The sequence below is a fragment of the Diadema setosum genome, chromosome 8 (assembly GCF_964275005.1).
Source record: "Diadema setosum chromosome 8, eeDiaSeto1, whole genome shotgun sequence".
Lineage (NCBI taxonomy): Eukaryota > Metazoa > Echinodermata > Echinoidea > Diadematoida > Diadematidae > Diadema > Diadema setosum.
In genome coordinates, this window is record NC_092692.1 from 140,915 (window position 1) to 161,589 (window position 20,675).

The 20,675-nt window shown below is 39.2% G+C and overlaps 1 protein-coding gene across 1 annotated transcript in view; it reads left to right on the forward strand.

Moving 5' to 3' along the window:
• The first annotated feature begins 144 nt into the window (after positions 1 to 144).
• LOC140232377 (uncharacterized) overlaps positions 145 to 20,675 on the forward strand; it is a 207,881-nt gene continuing 187,350 nt past the window's right edge. Inside the window, exon 1 of the mRNA XM_072312503.1 lies at positions 145 to 253. The gene's annotated coding sequence lies outside the window, so the exon portion shown is untranslated. The remainder of the gene's footprint in view (positions 254 to 20,675) is intronic.

The following is a 20,675-nucleotide window of genomic DNA, read 5'->3' on the forward strand; positions in this document are numbered from 1 at the left end:
CATTATCGGCTACATTGAAACAGATGGTAGAAATCGAATTAGATGTAATAGACTGAGATTTTAAGCAATTATTTTTTGTTAACTGGTTACCGTAAACGTGCTTAGTGAGGTATAATGCATTTAGCCCAAAAAGAGATGGAGTCGATGGATTTCACAAACATGATGTCATCGATAAAAGTGGGATTGGTACTGGTGTGATAAATCCGGGCATCTGTCATGGCGCCCGTGGATAACCCGCATATGAAGACGAAAGGTGAGTTATCTCGAGCTGTTTACACTGATTTCTGTCATCTTCAAATCTCCTGTTCAAAATTTATCTCTGTGTAGGGTTACCCACTTGTGTGTACACCCTGATGAATTGGCACGGATCCCACTGAAATGGGCGAATGCCCTATTTTTACTTATTAATACCCTGCCTGGTTTACATGAAATATTGCCAGTGTGAGTGTGAGAAATTAAGTCGTAGGCATAGCAGGCGGAGCGGAGTGAGTAGGTAGATCAGCGGGTAGGAAGGGCCTAGGGCCGTAGGGCTAGGGGCCCGGCGTTGACGACTCCTGTCTGCTAAAATTCTGGCTGCTCTACTCTACAAATTATAGGCCCAGTCCTACAGCATGCAAGCGTCAGCTTGGACGGAGCGATTAATCATGCTAGTAGTAGTAATTTAGTATACAGTAGGCCCTAACTACAAGTTAATGGACATGTTACAAAGGATTCCATATATATTATAAGAGATTAGGCCCTACTGTAGGCCTATTCATGCATAATCATGGTATTCATGTTCTAATCTACGTTAGATACCAGGGTTCTACATAAATTCTACAGTATTTACGTAGCTACGCACTACATTGACCGGACAAGCATGTCTAATTCTGCAAAAAACTTCTCAGTTTTGATAATGGATGACATTTGCTGGGTCAGTTTTTCGTAAAACTGACCCAGCAAATGTCATTATTATAAATGAGAAGTTTTTCACGGAATTAGACATCTATAGTTATAGAGTCTACTTATAGGCAGGCCCTACTTGTCCGGTCAACGCACTACACTGAAGTTTGGTCTAGCTGTCACTGTCAGTGTTCATGGTCATGGGGATGTAACGTTTTATAGGCATCTTCAGTATGGTTGAGGGGTCTAGATATCGCGCACGAAAATTTGTGATGCTCTTATAATAATAGAAATTATTCAACAATCGTACCTGAATTTCTCAATAAATATCACGAAAATGCAGAAAAATCACCTCCCAGAATCTCCTGATGATACGATGACAGAGTAGTGCGCTGTCGCCGTTTGTATGTCGGACTTAATGTTATGCGTTCAATTTCTCGGGGTATGTAAAGGTCGCGCAGCTGCCCTATGTACTGTGTGCTGTAGTTTCATGCGTGAAAGTGTCTGCCCCTCTCTGCGGCTGTAACGTGCTTCGGCTTTCGTAGAATATTATAGATTAAACGATCGATCGAACAAATTACGAATTCTATCGGCTACGATCATACAAACGAGACAAGCGAGACAACACGTCTAGACTACAACATCCTTAAAAAAAGATTTTAAGCTAAGGTAGGTAAATTACAAGGTAAAAAATTGGAAATTTTGTGAAAAATTTGTTCGAAAAAATTGGAAATTTATTGAAAAATTTGTTCGAAATCAAAATTTCTTACCTGCTTCCTTCTCATGTTTAGCGGTTGTCAGGTATGTTTATTCCATGGGCGTATCGGCAAATTTTGCGCTTAGTCCTACGCGTAATATTGCTTGCTATACGCAGTTACGCTATGCGCGATCATTAAGTCCCTGCGCGAGACCTTTTTAGTACCCTTACTATACCATGTTAGTTGTTTGACCTACACTCAGCTACAGTAGTCTACTACTGTTGGTGTTGTTGTTGTTCTTTTGGATTTGTGTAGCTCTCTGCCGGGTGGGCAATTTGCTCCAAAATATCTAAGACTAAGACTTAAACTTTCATTATCTAAATTAATTTATAAAACCTAGACACTAAATTTACTTCTAATTATTTACAAAAATCTAATTATATTTATTGTTAATATTTGTAAATGAGATATTTTCTACAGAAGGAGAAAAGGGGATAGGTTTTTAGGAAAAGATGTCGCCTGCCTACTCCTGCACCGAAATGCAGGGGTACGCCATTCCCGTCAGCGGGCGGGTTGAGGACCTGCCCGCCGACGCCGGTAAAGTCTCGACCTTTCCCGGGGGCAGGCACCTCTACTAGTCTGCTACTCATTGATCACTTTTGAATCGAATACCCTGAATTTTATCAAATATCTCATTAAATTCATTTCACTCACAACCAAGGCAGAAAATATCGCAGATTCATATCCCAGGCTCAGATTGTTGACTTGTACGGTACCGTAATTCTCGGCGACAAAAACGCAAGTGACATTTACTGTGCACTGCCACTGGTGCAAGCTCATTTTAATCGACCGCCCGTTTTTCCATTGAAAAGCATGTAAAATCCAGTGAATAGTGAAATCTCGTGAACGAATTTCTACATGTTACTAATACTTCGGTGGCTTGCCTATTTATACTCGTCCCGGAATTTAGCCCCATCATGTGGTGTTGTATAAAGTACAGCGGTGGGGCTTTCTTCCACAATACTCGTGAGTGCGGCCCCACCAAACAGCATTGACACGCGATTGATACAGAGGCGGGGCCGATTTCCACAGCATACAGCTGTAGCATCTTTCATCCTTCCTTTCTCCTGTTTTTTTTTTTTTTCCTTCTTCTTCTTCTTCCTTTTCTTTCTCCCTATTTTTCTCGGAAAGACTTCCTCATGTCCCTCGACTAATTTAACCATTTGCAACCCTGATGTAACCCTACACCTTACCTAAAAGGGACTGTACAGTACTGGTTGAGGTAGGGATTCATGTTTTGAACATTCCTAAGTGAGATAATGAAAAGCCTCTTATGAAATATGAAAGAGCATGTAATTTTAAGAAGGATTCAACGTTTATTTGATGAAAATTGGTTTTCAAATGGCTGAGATATCCAATAAAGTGCTAATAATAAAAGGCGACATGCCCCAACTTTATTAGTATCTCTTTTTTTCACCTTGTTCTTGGATATCTCAGCCATTTCAAAACCGATTTTCATGGAATAAACTTTTGATACCCCTTAGAACTGCATGCTCTTTGATATCTCGTGGTTTCTGAATATCTCACAAAACGTTAAAAGCTAAATCTTCACCTCGACCAGAACTGTACACACCCTTTAACACTAAACCTAATCCAAGCTTGCTTGCTATTCTGGATGCACAGGCACTACTCGCTATTGATACAGCAGCAGGGCTGATTTCCGCAGCATACAGTGTAGCACCTTTCATCCTTCCTTCTCCCATCTTTCCCTTTGTTCTTCCTTTTATTTCCCCCTACTTTTCTCAGAAAGACTTTCTAATGTCCCTCGCAATGTGTGTTAACTGTTTCATGCAGCACGAAAACCGATACATGGGACTGTGTAACGCTCATGCTATGGATTTTACGTCGGTCAAAAATGACAGTGATCTCAATTTTTCCCCGACATAACAGTGCAACAAATAATACAGAAAAGATATTTGGAACACAGTATGGACATAACTACCACAAATACCGAAGTTTCATTTTTGGGCAGTGAAGAAAAATGTTAAAAAATAACACTCTTTTAAAGACCTTTTTTTTCCAAACTACATGTACTGTATACGCCGAATATTTCGCTAGGTTTTTATTTTCGTGAATTTCATGAGTCAGGTGCTATTCGCGAAATTAAAGACACGCAAAAATATTGACTCTGAGCCCGATGTACATATCTCTGTTCAGTACAGGACTCCACGATTGCGAATTTAACCACTCGCGAAATCGTCGGGAATTCCCGAATCGCGAAAATTTAGACTCTCGAAATATATGGCGTATACAGTAAGTTTCGACGTTGATTTCACACGTTTATCCTCAATCAAACTCAAAATGAATAACATTGCAAGTTAGAGAATGGTTTCTCCTTCAATTTGCTGTATAAATTTTATCATTTGGTGGCTTCTGAGTTGAGATATTGGGATTGTCCTGCAACACTCCCCTGGCAGTTTTGCATCTAAACACATTGTTTACTTAATGCACATCAGGCAACGATGTCAAAAATTCTTGGCGAGTTAATAGCACCGTATCACTGAGCCTGTAGCAAACCCTAGCAGGCCCAACCGGCTCCTCTTCTCTGATATAACGGCGCAGGTTTTTGTGCAAAAGTGTGCAAGTTGTGCAGGTTTTATCAGAGTGGTTTGGTCAGGACGGGTGGGTTGTTGAACCTGACCTGATTAGACCTGACTGGATCACCTTTTGTCTGTTTATACCGAGCTGAAAGGCTGCTCAAGGTTGCTATACCACAAGGCTTTAGAACCCCTTAAGTTAAGATTTATTGCTTAGTATTGAAATGGGCTGTAATATCTTGAGTGTTAATGATCCCATGGATGCTCCCTGTACTAACTAGTAATAGGGATCCTTGGTCAGCTATCTGCATGTCTAGTTGCCTACTTGGCTTGGTAAGTTATATCTTCCGGCCAGTCTGGCTCATTGCCTCCAACAGACTTCTCAGCACGTTATCATTTTAGCAGGTAGGCCCCTCTGTAAATGCAGGCGGTAGAGTCTGATGCGCACCAATGCAGGGGTCTCAATTGATGTGATCAGAAAAATATTAATGAAATATACAATATGATCACATTGAACACTTATCAGTATTAAAAAGCAAACATACTGGGCTTTTGTGCACATAGCATAGAGGCAGAGCTAGAATCAGGCTCCATATGTGGAGGCCTGGGCTATAAGTCTTTGTGATCTCAACAAGCATTAAAAAACAAAAAAACAAAAAACAAAAACTCCTTCCATAATGCTGGAAGAACACTGTCTAGAAAAAATGCATGCAAATATGTTTGCTTGCTGTATCTACCACTTCATAATGTCTTGATTCTGCAGAACTAAAAACTCACAAAATTAAAATTGTGTGAACATATTGTATTAGGCCAAGTAAAAAAAGAAAGTAGTTTCTCGTCAGGATTTTTTGAGATCAGTGATGAGGGAGGTCCTTACTATATGCTATTTTACTATTTTTTTTTAAAACAAAATATATTTTCTTGTCCGGGTTTTTTGACGCAAGTGATGAGGGAGGTCCTTACTATTTACTATTTTTTTAAACGAAGTAGTTTCTCGTCTGGGTTGTTTGAAAGCAGTAATGAGGGAGGTCCTTACTATTTACTATTTTTGATCGAGCGGCCATGTCAGGCTCCATTTTGGCACTTGGGTGAAGCATGCTCAACATATGAATACAGTGAAATCTCGTTAAGAGGTCTGATATAAAACAAAACCTTGTATGAATATGACAATTTTACTGGTCCAAGCTCATGTGTTTTGACCCTGATGTAACAAGAAACCCAATATAACAAGGTAGGTTTCATGTTCCGATGGACTTCATTTAAAAAACAAATTCAGTTTTTCTGATCTTAAAGGATTTGGTTTATTTCAAGGAGAATTTTATGTTGTACCTAACTCATTCATGAAATATTACATTGTACTTCCAAGATTTGAAAGGGTGATTTAGAAATTACCGATTCATAACTCGCTAGAATGACTTCTTACACACAACAAACATCCTTCACAATCATCGCTAACGTTTAATCACACGGCACTTTCGATTGAAAAAGACTGGTCGACTCGAAAAAAGGCCAACATACTTGCACGATACTTACCGTACCGCGAAAAATTTTTCTGTACATGGAAACGCTATGGGACATGAATTATTCATAAGTTGAGCTGAAATTTTGAATTGCGCAAGCGCGTGGACTTGGTTAAAATTCTATAGCTTGGCCAATTTGTACACGAATGAACGGACTCGCATACTACTAGTATCATGTGTGTTCACTGCGTGCGGGCAACTTTACATATTGAATGTACAAGCTGCGTACAACCTCTACAGCCATAGGCATGGAATTGATGTCACATTACCACTATTCGTACATGCATAAATGGCCAAATAAGAGCTCTTCCGAAATCTTTTGCACGCCCTTTTTGTCGATCGGGTACTAGTATTCGTAAATACACCGCTACCACAGTAAGCCTACTTCGTACTTGGCTATGAACATAATGAAGCGGACATGTATTCACAATCGACTTCTCATTGCTGCCAGTGACTCGAGCATCGCGAGTGCACTTTCGAAATACAACGATAAGATCATTACCAATCCACATGTAAACTAATAATAATAGATCGAACTTCAGTAGAGTCTAGTTCTGCGTTTTCAAACTGATTAGTCAATTAGACGCACGTGATATGTGAGCGTGATTGTATCCAATGTACAGAGTGCTGTGTGTGTGCAATGTTATGTGTGTTGTAGAGCTATCGCAAGCGACAGTTCAGTTTCCTGCATCATGCATGCAGTTGTTCAATTCAGGGCTCACACCCGTAAATACAAGGGAATGCCCCAGGCCCCTTCACAAATTCGTACCAAAGATACCAAAATAAATGAAGAAAAAAATTGATTAAAAATCAATGATGTAGTTTGGCAAAAAACTGAATAGCTGTAGATATTGAGTATGAATTCCTCTACAAATTACATTTTGGTTGGAAGATGAAAGCTTTTCTGGTGGAATTTAAGGGGACTATATTTCATTGGGTACGTGTACGGAAAATGGGTGATTTTTTGAGTGATAAGAACTCGTAGTCTGGCTTTGCGGACCCCTGGACAGAATTTGAACTGAATTATCCACCCTGAGAATTTGATGGATGAAAGGGTATATCTAACTTATCCAGGTTAGTGAAGCTGAAACACCTCATTTCTCCCAGCTGTTTTACAGAATTTTGTGAAATTTGATTTTTAACACACATCCCTATGGGGAAATATTTATGGGTGTGAGCCCTATAGAGGATGCATGCAATGCACACAAGTCTATGGGAAGTATTCATCCCATACAAACTCTGCTGGTTTATGTTGATCTATTGTGTCAGATCTCTTCCTCCCTCCCCCTTCACCCCTTCCTACCCCCCCCCCCCCCCACCTCTCTCCTCTACCCCCCCCCCCCCCCAACTCTGTTTGGCTACAATTTGTTTTCTTATTATGTTGTTGTGGTATAGATAGATCTTTGTACATAGCAGGCATCAGTATCACACAACTTTGAATGACTGTGTTATTTTAATGTATTTCTTTGTTTGGCTACCACTGAAGCAGGTCAAACTTCATAAAGTTAGTCTATTTGACAAAACAGAGTCTTTTCAAGTATTTTGTAGGCAATAATGTGATGATGACACCCCCATAATCAAAGATTACTGCCTGCCTCTAGGTATTCATCTTATGAAGAACTGATCCACACTACATTTTTATTTTTTTTAAAAACCTCAAAGGGCATGAGTTTCAAAAATGTCCCTTTGAGAAGCTTTATGACCCTTGAATATGTAATTTCCCATATGATGTAAGTGCAAATCTCATCAAAAACACATATGATGTTTAAAAGTCAAATGAGAAATATGACCTCCACTATAGGGCTCACACCCGTAAATACAAGGGAATGCCCCAGGCCCCTTCACAAATTCGTACCAAAGATACCAAAATAAATGAAGAAAAAAATTGATTAAAAATCAATGATGTAGTTTGGCAAAAAACTGAATAGCTGTAGATATTGAGTATGAATTCCTCTACAAATTACATTTTGGTTGGAAGATGAAAGCTTTCCTGGTGGAATTTAAGGGGACTATATTTCATTGGGTACGTGTACGGAAAATGGGTGATTTTTTGAGTGATAAGAACTCGTAGTCTGGCTTTGCGGACCCCTGGACAGAATTTGAACTGAATTATCCACCCTGAGAATTTGATGGATGAAAGGGTATATCTAACTTATCCAGGTTAGTGAAGCTGAAACACCTCATTTCTCCCAGCTGTTTTACAGAATTTTGTGAAATTTGATTTTTAACACACATCCCTATGGGGAAATATTTATGGGTGTGAGCCCTATAGGGCTCGCACCCGTAAATACAAGGGAATGCCCCAGGCCCCTTCACAAATTCGTACCAAAGATACCAAAATAAATGAAGAAAAAATTGATTAAAAATCAGTGATGTAGTTTGGCAAAAAACTGAATAGCTGTAGATATTGAGTATGAATTCCTCTACAAATTACATTTTGGTTGGAAGATGAAAGCTTTTCTGGTGGAATTTGAGGGGACTATATTTCATTGGGTACGTGTACGGAAAATAGGTGATTTTTTGAGTGATAAGAACTCGTAGTCTGGCTTTGCGGACCCCTGGACAGAATTTGAACTGAATTATCCACCCTGAGAATTTGATGGATGAAAGGGTATATCTAACTTATCCAGGTTAGTGAAGCTGAAACACCTCATTTCTCCCAGCTGTTTTACAGAATTTTGTGAAATTTGATTTTTAACACACATCCCTATGGGGAAATATTTATGGGTGTGAGCCCTATAGAGGATGCATGCAATGCACACAAGTCTATGGGAAGTATTCATCCCATACAAACTCTGCTGGTTTATGTTGATCTATTGTGTCAGATCTCTTCCTCCCTCTCCCCTTCACCCCTTCCTACCCCCCCCCCCCCCACCTCTCTCCTCTACCCCCCCCCCCCCAACTCTGTTTGGCTACAATTTGTTTTCTTATTATGTTGTTGTGGTATAGATAGATCTTTGTACATAGCAGGCATCAGTATCACACAACCTTGAATGACTGTGTTATTTTAATGTATTTCTTTGTTTGGCTACCACTGAAGCAGGTCAAACTTCATAAAGTTAGTCTATTTGACAAAACAGAGTCTTTTCAAGTATTTTGTAGGCAATAATGTGATGATGACACCCCCATAATCAAAGATTACTGCCTGCCTCTAGGTATTCATCTTATGAAGAACTGATCCACACTACATTTTTATTTTTTTTAAAAACCTCAAAGGGCATGAGTTTCAAAAATGTCCCTTTGAGAAGCTTTATGACCCTTGAATATGTAATTTCCCATATGATGTAAGTGCAAATCTCATCAAAAACACATGATGTTTAAAAGTCAAATGAGAAATATGACCTCCACTATAGGGCTCACACCCGTAAATACAAGGGAATGCCCCAGGCCCCTTCACAAATTCGTACCAAAGATACCAAAATAAATGAAGAAAAAAATTGATTAAAAATCAATGATGTAGTTTGGCAAAAAACTGAATAGCTGTAGATATTGAGTATGAATTCCTCTACAAATTACATTTTGGTTGGAAGATGAAAGCTTTCCTGGTGGAATTTAAGGGGACTATATTTCATTGGGTACGTGTACGGAAAATGGGTGATTTTTTGTGTGATAAGAACTCGTAGTCTGGCTTTGCGGACCCCTGGACAGAATTTGAACTGAATTATCCACCCTGAGAATTTGATGGATGAAAGGGTATATCTAACTTATCCAGGTTAGTGAAGCTGAAACACCTCATTTCTCCCAGCTGTTTTACAGAATTTTGTGAAATTTGATTTTTAACACACATCCCTATGGGGAAATATTTATGGGTGTGAGCCCTATAGGGCTCACACCCGTAAATACAAGGGAATGCCCCAGGCCCCTTCACAAATTCGTACCAAAGATACCAAAATAAATGAAGAAAAAATTGATTAAAAATCAATGATGTAGTTTGGCAAAAAACTGAATAGCTGTAGATATTGAGTAGGAATTCCTCTACAAATTACATTTTGGTTGGAAGATGAAAGCTTTTCTGGTGGAATTTGAGGGGACTATATTTCATTGGGTACGTGTACGGAAAATGGGTGATTTTTTGAGTGATAAGAACTCGTAGTCTGGCTTTGCGGACCCCTGGACAGAATTTGAACTGAATTATCCACCCTGAGAATTTGATGGATGAAAGGGTATATCTAACTTATCCAGGTTAGTGAAGCTGAAACACCTCATTTCTCCCAGCTGTTTTACAGAATTTTTTGAAATTTGATTTTTAACACACATCCCTATGGGGAAATATTTATGGGTGTGAGCCCTTCACTGATGATCGGACGAACCTCGTGAGTGCAGCGCAGTGACATGTTTACGCACGAACGTATGGACATTGACAACACACAAACACATGTCCCATAGCGTTTCCATATACGGAAAAAAATATTCGCTACCGGCGTAAACGGTGAGCTGAGGCGCCGAGACGTACTGGTAAGTACGTACGTAGACCTACGTAATTTTCAGTGTAAATCGTAGCAGTCGGTACGGAGGATTTTCTGAGTTTGCAGCGGGACAACCACCAGATAAAAAGTAGTAAATATCAAAAAAAATGATGCGGCAATCAAAACGGGGTGCAGGCGGGGACGAGAAACAACAGTTTTTGATACTTTTAAAGCCAATTTTCAAAAATAGCAAAATAGCAAAATAAGAAGCATGCCGCGGCCAAAATAGGTGCGCGCGAGGAAGAGCAACTACTAGATCTTTTTTTACTTGGCCTTACAAAGGAACAGGTTAATGCATGTCGTTCAAGTTACGTATGCAGTATATCTGTGGTATGTACATGATACATGTGTATACATTGTAGTATCATGTCTTTATGTGGACGAATTGGTAATGAACTGAATCATGACAGAAACTTGCAATCCTTCAGTTTTGCAACAGTTTTATTGCAATCAGTTTTTAAAGTGCAATATCCACAACATGCATGGCTAACTGGCTATTCCTGGTTATTTGCTGTTGTGCATAGGTTCCTGTTTTTGTTTTGTTTTGTTTTGTTTTGTTTTTTTTTTATTTAAGAGAGACCAGAGAAGTAACTGATATGGAAGAGAAGAGCCTTGTGATTTCAAAAGCCTGATGGTAGGACCTTGCATGTTTTGTTTTGTTTTGTTTTTTCCTTTTGTCAGGTTATGAGCTGTGAATCAATTACATTGTAGGCATGCGCTAGGCTATAATGCTATCCCTTCACCGTGTGCCTATACAATTGTACTTCCTTGTGGGGTCATTTCATGCCTGTATTACAATCCTTGTGAAAAGCTTCTTCCTTGTACTCTGAATAAGAGATTCAATAACGGTCTGCATTTTGCATGTCAGGACTCGTGTTGGATGTTCATGATATAATGTTTTTTGTCTTCTTTTCACTGGTGTAAATGCTTTTTACATTGTACAGCAGAAAATGAAAGGATGCATCACAAGAACTTTCCATGTTTTTTTAATTAAAAAAAAAGTGAAATAGCACGGAGAGATGACATGTACAGGGTGAAGTTCTTGATGCTGTTAATTGATTGAGACATTATTTGAAACTACTTCCTGTTGCACAATTGTAACAGGAATTAGACATTTAAATTGACATTTGTATTCTATGAAGGTTGCATATGATCATCTTGATGATATTCCTCTTGATACATGCACATGAATATTTCCATTTCTTGAAAATTGTTACACATGACTATGACACATGAAGATAAATGAAGTTCATGTCCAGTATAAGAGTTATGAATTATTTTACTTTCTGATGTGATATAAAATGTCTGTAAATAGTTTTTGTATGCTTGTTTGTTTATTTGTGTGTGTGTGTGTGTGTGTGTGTGTGTGTGTGTGACCTGTGTACTTAGGATTTGACAGTCCTTATCCACATGGACTCCATGCTTTTTTGTTACATTCCAGTGTATGACTGTGTGGGTTCTGTGTACATTGAAATAGAAACACAATCAACTAATGTATGGTCTAAAGTAGTCTCATATACAAATGTATGTCATTAAAATATCACAAAGGGCAGAGTTGCAGCAGCACTTTGTTCCCATCAGAACAAAGGCAGATCTGATCTGATAAATCTTGCAGGCAGTCATGGCTCTCATTTGTAACCAGGACATGTACTGCACATTGTTGCTTCTCGATCTGGATCTAACCCTAACCCTAACCCTTAGTCCTGACGTGCCATGGTTGCCGATCAGGGACTAAGAAGCGCGAGAAAAACAATTTATTTAGTCATTTAAGTTCTTGTAGTACCATAATGTGTTACACCAAGAAACTGCCAATGATATGTACTGGTAGCTGATTAGCATAGCCATCGTTTCCACTATGAGTATACTTACAATGTACATTGGCAAATTTTTAGTAAATACGTGATTTTTCAACTAGATGTATTTTTCTCGCGTCGGGAAAATCCGTGGCGAGCACACCCTCTGCGAAATTATGTGTATGGATCAAAAGTCTCATTGATAAACCAAGCGTGTGTTTGTGGTTGAATCTGCGTGTATTGTCTATGCGGTTCCACTCGTATTGTTCTGCTTGGATGCTGTCCTGCAGGAAGCTGCTTTCATTTTGTCCCTCAAAGAGGGTCAGCTTTCGTTCGTCAGTCAAGTCTTTCATCCTTTTGTTTTGGTGAACTTCACTAATCGTCCCCACGCTAGCATACAAAAGAAGAAAACGCTTTTGTTCTTGTCTATGCATGTGTACAGTGAATGGAAAGTAGACCTGTAAACTACGCTGCTTGGTACCACACCTAGGTCCTAATTTGTTTTGGCGTGATCGTCGTCTCCTAGTTCGAAGCGAAATGAAAATCAAAGTAGAAATCTAGTATTTAGGAATTCCAGACAGAATATAGAGAGTTAGAGATGAACATTATTTTGTTTAGTTCAGTTTCAGAATTGTAGGCAGCGTTCACAAGGCGCGAAGAGAGTTGTTTTGAGCGACGACATGCAAATAGTGCAAGTACTAATCAATGCTCATTTTGACCCAAAACCGATTTGTCTCAAACTTACGAAAGTTACTGGAAATAAACCTATGTGTTTTATGTGATTTTGGCGCAAGCTGGCTGTATTGGTTTTGATACATCTCCACGGATACGAAAGTGCATTACGTGTATATAGCGCCTGATTCTCTCTATGTGACGATGTGCATGTGAAAAGCATTTGTTTTTGCGCTTGCGTTCACTGTTGCAATTTTTTTCTTCTTTTAGAGTTTCTCTTCAGTTGCTCTTTATACTGTACTTCTTTTGGCGTGCCCGAGTCTCTTTTGTTATGTCGCCTCTTCTTTTCCCATTGCATTTTGAAGAAAAGTAGTTTATTCACGCATTGTTCATGTCTTTGTATCTGTATAATTTGTATAATTTTGCTGCCGTTTTTTGACAGAAGTTTTGGTTCTTGTAGCTTTCAGGCTGTAAATAGCATGTAATACAAGTAACCTTGGCTATGGGAACAGCAAATGTCTAGAACTACATGTAGTCTCGAATTAGCGACCAGAACCATTGCAAATGTCAAGATTATTTTTTTTATTGTATCTTTTGGCCAAAAAAAAAAAACCACAAACAAAGAAAAACAAACAAAAAATACCCCCCTCCCCCCAAAAAAGAACCATCGACAGTCGATTTGCGTATCATAGTAATTGTTTACGCAACCACGCAAAATTATCATGACAAAAATCGAATCGCATGTCCAAAGAAAATTACAAAGCAGTATCGTCTATCGCCAAGCGATGATGTGGACACATGTTGGAGAGAGTAGCGTGCCTACAGCACAGACTCGATAAAGTAGAACAGAGTTTGATCAGTAATTCGTAGACAGCTGAAATCAAATTTGCAAAAGGGTTTTCTTGTTTGATTTTGATTTCAACTGTTTACGAAGCCCGAAACCTAAAATTTGGTAGGTTTTCAAACTTTCATCGCTCAGTGAGATACAGAATTAAAGTATATTGTTTTTGTGTCTTTCTGCCTCGTAAAATACGACAGATTGATGTAGAGGCTATGTGCCCTCGAACTGTGAGGTTGTCTCTCGTATATTTTTATATACCAAGTACATGTTAAAATTATGTTATTTGTTGAGCTTTGCTTATCATTTTATTCCTACCTCTTATCATAGAAAAATGCTGATGGTCAACCTTTCGATATTGCGGTACATCTACCTGCTTCGATGTATTTGTTTTTTATTTTTGTTTAATATTTGTTTGTTTGTTCTTATTTTCCCCAAATCGCAGGTGAAGAGGAAAATGTTCAAACTCAAGCTATTGAGCAGATATTTGCAATTAAGAGGAGATCATGTCAGTGTATCTATTCAGAAATGACAATATCTAGTCGATAAATTGTGTCAAGATTACCATTACGAAGAACTTAAGATGAGAGAGAGAGAGCATGACCAATGCAAAGTACATGACGTAATGTTAAACAATTTGTCAGCATGCAGATCTTGAAAACTTCAAATTCAAATCCCGCTCTTCAGTCCTTTGAGTAAATTAGTGTTTGAGATCACAAAAAAAAAAAAAAAAGAAAGAAATGTCGGATCATGCTGATTCATGAAAACTGTGTCACAGCGCAATGAAGGTAAATGATCGGTTTGAATTCAAGTATGGAACTAATACCCCTTTCCCGCTGAAGAAAATCTTCCCCGGGGGCACCTGGGGGCACCCGGGGAACCCCGCAGTGTGAAAGGTCACTCGGTTGAAACCTAGGGGAAGCCTAGGTGAAACACCGATGAAATTTTGGGCAATTTTTACCCTAGAAGCGTCCTGGGTGAACACCGATAGTTCAACGGGAGATTACCCGGTGGTTCACCGAGAGCGCCCAGCGTGAAAGGTTGTCTCGGTGAAACACCGGGGAAAATATGCAGATTATGTCAAAGGTCATGTTTTGTTTCTGGTCATGCACACGTTTTCAGCTAGCTAGCGCGCATTCGACCTCCCAAATCCACACGTACAGGGTACTAGTAATTCGTGTTTGTAAACATACACACGACACATAGTACTAGTATGTCGTTTCGTGTGCAATGTGGCGTTCACAGTGCGACGGCATTGTTTTGCATCGTGCTGTGCATTGTATTGTTTACTAGTAATTAGCACGCCGTGTACTGTATACAAAGCTGATATAGGTTTACAGTGTACATATGTACTTGATCGATTTGATGCTTCCTCCTTCTTCGTCTTCCTCTAGTGTCTAGCTCTTAACTCTTCCAGTAAAGTCTGATACAGTGCGCCTTTTGCTTGATTTTTTCGTATTTTGTGTTTTTTTTCGTCAAGTGCTGGGTTTACAGTGTGCAGGAGAAATCCGTTGACGTTTTGTGCTGTTGAAATTTGAGGGAATTTTGCAAATGGCTGGAGAGTGGACCAAAGACGAAGAGAGACTGTTACTTCAATTACGTAGCGAGGCAGCAGTGAACGAAGAACTGAGCGGGACGTCGGCTGACGCTGCCGCGTACGAGTCCCTCCTCCGAAAACTTGCTGAACATGGGATCGAAAAAACCAAATCGCAGATGCACAAAAAACTCAAGTACATTTATTAAGATCACCCACGTTGCGAGCAGAAAACCCGTCTAGGGGAAAGTTTCACCGAGAGCAGTGTGAAACGACGGCACTCAAACTTTCACCGAGAGGTTCCCCGGTGAATTCACCGGGGAACCTCTCGGTGGTTCACCGAGACGGGCAGCGGGAAAGGGGTATAACATTCCTTGGCTGTTATGCACCGGTGAAGGAACTTCAGCAATAGAGTGATGTTATAATTTCCATGAAAGGTCATAATGATTCCGATGGTTACAAATCGTTCGGTATGAAAGCTATATTGAAAGACGCTAGAGATTTCCGACGACATGTGAACGTATGGAATGTGCGGCTGAATAATGTCAGATAATTAAATGTGATTAGTGAAGGAGACTAAAGACAGTCAAAGACAACAAACATCGGAAATGTAAAACTTGATTTCAAATTTGTTGTTTACGCACATTTAAGCTCAATATATCACCATCTTCAGTTTTGTCTTTTTGTTACCAATTATTTTATACAGATCAGGCCCACTGTCAGGGGGTGTTTGATTCTTTCTAAGTGTTATTCTTTACTGTAATCATTTTGTTGAATGCATTTTTTACCCCTTCTCCATGATGTGTGCAAGCTGCCCTTCCTCTTCACTGTTTATCCGTGTCATGTTTATGTGTCTTGTCACAATGCGTTGTTATTTTCGCTGTTCTGTTCTGGCTTTTGAAAATTTCAAATCTGACTGAATTTATTCGTTAGCAAGATTCAAGTTACTTCAAAACTCTGGCCGCATAGTTCACAAGTACAGCGCTATTGAACTTTGCTATTTCAAAGTGAGATGATCGTTTCGAGAATGAGAGGGATATGCCCTACGTAGTGCTATTTTACCCAATTATGAAATGAATGCTGGGCTTGCAAGCACGTGGAATGCTGCTCGGAGCGACTGACCTCGTGCTGAGAGTGAAGGTCTGCTTTTCTAGCCAAACCCACTTTTCTTTGATTTCTCTGGATTGGCAATAAACATGTAAGTGGTATACTATCGCGAAGTAACTTTATTATAATATTTTAGTCATGTTGTGATCGGAAGGGCAGTGGCTGACAATAGTTTGATCGGATCAACATCCTTGAGTGGATACGGCGTTAGAAAAAAAAATCCAGAAGGCGCATGCACTTTTATCAGTCAGATCACAGCAGCATCTTCGCTTTCCGGAGTTATGTTCATCCTTCAAGCTGCCCCTAGCAACTGCTAGTGTGCATTGTACTCAATCAGTACGCGGACAAAGGCCTGCCGATTTCAATAGAGTACACCTGCCAGCAGTCCACATAGACAAAAGAATGATTATTTTAAAGTAGGTGCTTCCTTCTAAAGTGGACAAAAGACACTCTTCCAGGGCCCGTGACAATTAAGTTTCAAAAACAGGATCTGGGACTAAAGGACTCAGATTTGGGAATTAATTGCTGAAGCAGAAAGAGAAATTGCTACTAAGACAAAATAAACTGCTAGTATCTTCGGAATCATACAATTGTAGAAGACAATTTTGTTATCATTTGAAAGAGGAGATGTAGCTCTAAAACTTTCTCACAGAGTCAAGGGAGTGTTCTATTGAAGAAAAACCACGACTGACTCTTTCTTTCCTTACTACACAAAACTTTCTAATTCTTTGATGATATCAATTATTTCTGCAATATTTAAAGGTTCAGATAGATATTACGGCAAACTGACTACATGACATGAAAGAACAATCATTTCTTGATATTTATTGTGTAGAACTCAATACAAAACAGCCCCTAGTTTCAAAGATATGGCAGTTTTAAATTACATTGTCAATCCAGTTTCAAAACGTTCTGGCGTTAGGTAAAATCTCTGGCACTTTAGGGGTTTTAGGCTGCGTTTATCTAAAAAATTTCTGAGGCAGAATCGCGATCCTGAACGCGTTTGAGGCATTTTCAGGGGTTAGATAAACGCAACCGTGTTTGCAAACGCGTTTAGAAACGCCGATTTGAAACGCCTTTCAAAAGGCGTTTTGAAACGCGTTTGAGACCACGATCGTCCTTCTGTGAGTAGATAAATGCAATGCCATTTTGAAACGCATTTATATCTCAAGGTCAAATCCCAGCTGTTTCCGGTTGTGCTCTCTACCCATTATTTGTGTGTGACTGATGAGGCGTGTTTGGTGGTATGCAGTTGACCTTTACTTCCCGGGTCAAACGGCGCAAAGTAGCTGCGCAGTGACAACACTTGAATCGCGATTGTACGATGGTTAGATAAACGCGGCACCCTGAGAATCGCGTTTCAAACCACGTTCGCAAACACCGTTCCAAACTCTCTCAAGTTAGATAAACGCAGCCTTAATCTCGTGAGCCTCTTTTGCGTAGTGGTGGTCTCGTGAGCTTTGTGTGCTATCGGTCTCGTGAGCCTTTTAAGCGTAGTGTCGGTCTTGTGGGCTTTGTTTGTGTAGAGTCAGTCTTGTGAGCCTTTTGTGCATAGTGTCAAACTCATGGGCTGTATAACTCGTAGGCTTATTTTACTTGATGAAACATGCAAACCATGTATGTTGTATCTTGTCTTGAGGTGCAAATATCTTGTTTTGCTATAGCTTCAGAAAAGGGCCATTCTCATTGCAGGTGAAAACTTGCGATATTAGAAAAATCGCGAAGTTACGGTGAAAGTTGCCTAGCAACTCTCACTAAACCATCGCCAAAAAAATTGCAAGACGGAGTGCGATTTTTCTAACTTCGAGCGAAACTTCGCAAGGAGTTTTGCAATGAGAACGCACGCAGCAGAAATATCGCGATATTACTCACATGACTTCCGTATCCGCTTTACCCCAAACAAAGGCCGAGCACGCGATTGGAGATGTAAACACAGTAGAACACGTACAAGCCTGGGCAAGCTAGCTTGGAGTGCTTTCGTGCACGTATAGATCGCGTACCATCCAGTCATGTACCGTATACCTAGGGATCTATGTAGCACATTTTAACAGCTGCATTGCATCCACAAGTTAGTACAAGGGTATGTATACCTACTGTACTATACTGTACGTGATTACATGTCCTACATGTATACATATACCGTTGCGATTTAAAGGTATTTTACTTTTTAGCCCCGTGTGCTTGTTCGTGTTTGGTATTATCGAGTAGCTGAGCTGAGCTGAGCTGAGACTGATACTGAGTAGAAGTCAGTTGTTTCAACATGGAAAAAAAAAACAACTCCCACTGAAGGCATGAAGAGGAGAAATACCTGCTAACGATGTGGAGTTTCGCGTGAACCGAACAGCATGCTGGGAATGATCGAGCGAGTAAACTGGGCATGCTCAGTACGTCATGAAAGATCGCGATTGTTGGCACCGGAGCTAACTTCGCGATGTTTACCTGCCAATGTGGACACAAAGGTAAAACATCGCGAGTTTTCATATCGCAATTTTTTGCAATGAGAATGGCCCTATAGAGTACTTTCAGGGAAAGCGCATGAGTGTTTTAAATGTCAAGGTCAAATTCTGTGTGTTTGTTTTTGTATTTCCTCTTCTTTTTGAATTGCAAACATGGAAATTTATTATTTCAATCCAAAGAAACATTCAGTTTAAAAAATCCATGACTCAATTGGCATGTTAAGTCAGAAGTCAGGTGAAAAGCCAAGAGTTTCTTATTTTGAATATATTACAGATCAAAAATTGTGGTTAGACTACAATGAACATTTGTAAATGTAAGGACTGAAAAAAAGGAAATAAATTTCACATTTCTTGGCTTAGAAATAAAAGATTTAAGTTCAAGGTAAGGCAGTTCCTCTTGATATAATATTCCAAAGTGTCAATCATTAACACTGTCAGTGAAATGTTGTAACTTTAGAAAAACTACCATATTTTGATGAAAGTTGCTGGGCATCTGGACTGAAAACTGCCTAATACTTTGCCAGAAAATCACAATCTGGAGTGCATTATTTCTTCCATGAAATGAAGTTAGCTTTGAGAATGCTCAAAGGCTATTGATCCAGTTGCATACAATAACAAGCATTTAAAGGGTGTGTACAGTTCTGGTTGAGGTGAGAATTTAGCTTTTAACATTTTTCGAGATAGAAACCACTCTATGAGATGTCAAAGAGCATGCAATTCTAAGGGTTATCAAAAGTTTATTTGATGAAAATCGGTTTTGAAATGCCTGAGATATCGAAAAACAAGGTGAAACAAAGAGATCCTAATAAAAGGCGTGGCCTGTCGCCTTTTATTATCATCACATTTTTTTGGATATCTCAGCCATTTGAAAACCAAATTTCATCAAATAAATGTTGAATCCTTCTTAAAATTACATGCTCTTTCATATTTCATAAGAGGTTTCTCATTATCTCACTGAGGAATGTTAAAAACATGAATCCCCACCTCAACCAGTACTGTACAGTCCCTTTAAAGCCAATCATTGTGTTTTTTTTTTGATAGTGCAGATTTTTATTGCAGCATGAATGAGAAGGTTAAAAAAGGCTTTTTAACATGCTCATTACTTTCCCAATAAGAATGCATGTAATTGTAATGGAGATACCACAAAATAATTTCATGATTTGTTTTATTTTTGCAAGTACATTGTACACTATCATGTGTTGTTTTTCTCTTCACCTGCTTGAAAGTATAATGAGTTTTGCAATCTGCAAATCAACATTGGTAATGGTATTGATTTGAAGTCATCTGCTCTCAACATCTTCAATATGCAATGTACATTGTATATATGTCTGACAACACATCAGCCAGTGTGCATACTTTGTTGGTGAGTGTGGCGTACTGAACGAGCTGAAACTTTCGCGTACAGATATTTTCGCAAATTGCTACTTGGAGGACATTTTTGCGTGTTGTTAATTTCGCGGTTGCGAGGGTCTAACTGAACTTACTTATTTGGGCATTGTTATTTTCGCGGTTCAAAGGTGATTTGCGAAATTCGCGAAAATTTCAGCTCGTACAGTAGTATGTGTGTGGCTTGATGGCCTGCCTCCCTGCCTGCATTGTACTGAACTATTGTAGTCTGCTTGTCATCTCCTCATACCAGGCTAAATAATGTGGGTCGTCATCTCTCTGATGTCTGAAGAAACAAAAGTTTTAAATGTGTTTCATATAGTAGGGACCTACATTGTACATGGAGATCACACCAGAATTTAACTGCAGGAGTTGAGGTGTATACTGCTTTGCTATTATTCATGAAAATGAAAGATGTTTTATACAATTCCAGATGTCATGTAAATCACCATGAATAACTGAACATCACTGGCCATTCAGTAAAAAAAAAAAAAAAAAAAAAAAAAAAAAATGATGTTTGTAGGTCATGGAGAAATCAAATGTTGTAAATGTGACACTGCATCACAAAACCAACAAAAGTTGCCAGACATGGATTTTTTAGTTTTTTTAGTTTTTGAATTCCATCATTTACATGTAGTATACCAGTAGTGATAATGCATTGCGTCATAAAACACCCTACCATATGAAATTTTTGCAGTACCGTAAAGTTCCGTGTATAAGACGTAC